General features: G+C 42.5%; 1 pseudogene; it reads left to right on the plus strand.

Moving 5' to 3' along the window:
- Positions 1 to 669: 669 nt before the first annotated feature.
- On the plus strand, positions 670 to 1934 carry LOC101578908 (annotated as a pseudogene).
- Positions 1935 to 2264: the final 330 nt, after the last annotated feature.

Here is a 2264-nt window from a genome sequence, read left to right on the forward strand (position 1 = left end):
TATGTAGGTCTTGCTTTTTCTTGGTTTTAACCATCCAGCAGAAAAGTTTGAAAATGAAGTATAAAAAGTAAAGCCATATTAATATGCTTAGCTGTAAAAGGCTCAAGTGAAGAACTTCGGACATTGACAGTCTTACAGAAAACCCACTACTATTATGGACTATTGGACTATATTGGGATATTTTGCTGAATTCATATATTTACAGTATTTAAATGTCAATGGACTGCCCTTCTCTGACAAAACTAACCAAAAAAAGGGGAGGATACAAATGAATGACCATTTTGTGTCTGTATATTCGAAATAGTTAGGATAGATATATGGCTCCATTCCCTTAATTCAATGAATAGAGAGGTTTGTTCTAATAGTGTTTGAGACAGGATATCATGTCTGTATCTTGTACAATAAATGACCACCAAGACAACAATATAGAATGTATTAATTATTTAAATGTGCTAGTAATAGGTTGTGAAATTGTCTCATTGCTATTTGGTTCTCAGTAAAAATATTTTTTTAAAAAAGAAAATCAGATAGAAAAATTAATCTAAAAAAAAGTACATTTGACTTGGGCTTCACCTTTCCTGTAATGGGTAGGAAAATAAATAAATAAATAGCAGTGCTGCCATAGCTGGCCTCACAACTTCTACTCTAATCTGTATTCTCTTCTTGGCAATGACAGTGAAACCTGAGGCTGCTAGAGGCACTGTCACTTACTCCAGAATGAGGGGAATGGTAGTGATTCTTATCGCTTTCATGAAGCAAAGGAGGATGGGCCTGAATGATTTTATTCAGAAGATTGCCCGTAATTCCTATGTATGCAAACACCCAGAAGTTCAGTCTATCTTGAAAATCTCCCAACCTCAAGAGCCTGAGCTTATGAGTGCCAACCTTTCTCCTCCACCAAGTCCTTCTCAGAAACTCAACCTTGGTCTGTCATCCAGTCCTCATGCTAAACCATCTGACTTCCATGTCTTAAAAGTGATTGGGAAAGGCAGTTTTGGAAAGGTCCTTCTAGCAAGACACAAAGCAGAAGAAGCATTCTATGCTGTCAAAGTTTACAGAAGAAATCAACCCTGAAAAAGAAAGAGGAGAAACACATCATGTCAGAACACAACGTTCTATTGAATGTGAATCACCCTTTCTTGGTGGGGCTTCACTTCTCTTTCCATACTGCCCACAAACAGTACTTTGTCCTAGACTACATTAATGGTGGAGAGTTGTTCTACCACTTCCAGAGGGAGTGCTGCTTCCTAGAACCACAGGCTTGTTTCTATGCTGCTGAAATAGCCGGTGCATTGGGTTACCTGCACTCTCTGAAGATCGTGTACAGAGACTTAAACCTAGATAATATTTTGCTAGATTCCCAGGGACACATTGTCCTCACTGACTTTGGGCTCTGCAAGAACACTGAACACAATGGCACAACGTCTGCCTTCTGTGGCACACCTGAGTATGTTGCACCCGATGTGCTTCATAAGCAGCCTTATGACAGGACCATGGACTTGTGTGAGATGTTGTACAGCCTGCCTCCTTTTTATAGCCAAAACACAGCTGAGATATATGACAACATCCTGAACAAACCTCTCCAGTTGAAACCAAATATTACAAATTCCGCGAGGCACCTCCTGGAGGGGCTCCTGCAGAAGGACCGGACCTAGCGGCTCATATAGGTGTCAAGGATAACTTTATGGAGATTGAGTCAGGTCTTCTTCCTAATTAACTGGGATGATCTCATAAATAAGATTACTCCTCCTTTCAACCCAAATGTGAGTGGACCCTGTGACCTACAGCACTTTAATCCCCAGTTTACCGAGGAGCCTGTTCCCAACTCCATCGGCAGATCCCCTGACAGCATCCTCATCACAGCCAGTGTGAAGGAGGCAGCGGAGGTGTCCCTCAGCTTCTCCTATGCACCTCCCGTGGACTCTTTCCTCTGAGCTGCCTTAGGGCAGTTGTGAAGGATTCTATGTGTGTCTATGAGTGTTTTAGTGAGCCTTTTGGTGGAGCTGCCAGCTGACAGGACATCCTAAAGAGCATTTGCACATCTCTGGAAGCTTGGCAGCCCTATTGCACACTGTTTGCTGGAAGCTTTTTAAAGAGCACATCTCCTCAGTGAGCTAGTGGGGTTTTCATTTTATGCTTCCTTTCAACTTGGTGCTATCTCTGAATTGAGCGTTAGAGTGCTGCCCCAGGCAGGTATGATAGTCTCTGTAGAAGGCAGAGGCTGCCCTGAGAAGGATCCTCCCCAGGGCTGTCGGGGCTGTGAT

This window comes from Octodon degus, unplaced genomic scaffold (assembly GCF_000260255.1).
Source record: "Octodon degus isolate 3935 unplaced genomic scaffold, OctDeg1.0 scaffold00335, whole genome shotgun sequence".
Classification (NCBI taxonomy): Eukaryota; Metazoa; Chordata; class Mammalia; order Rodentia; family Octodontidae; genus Octodon; species Octodon degus.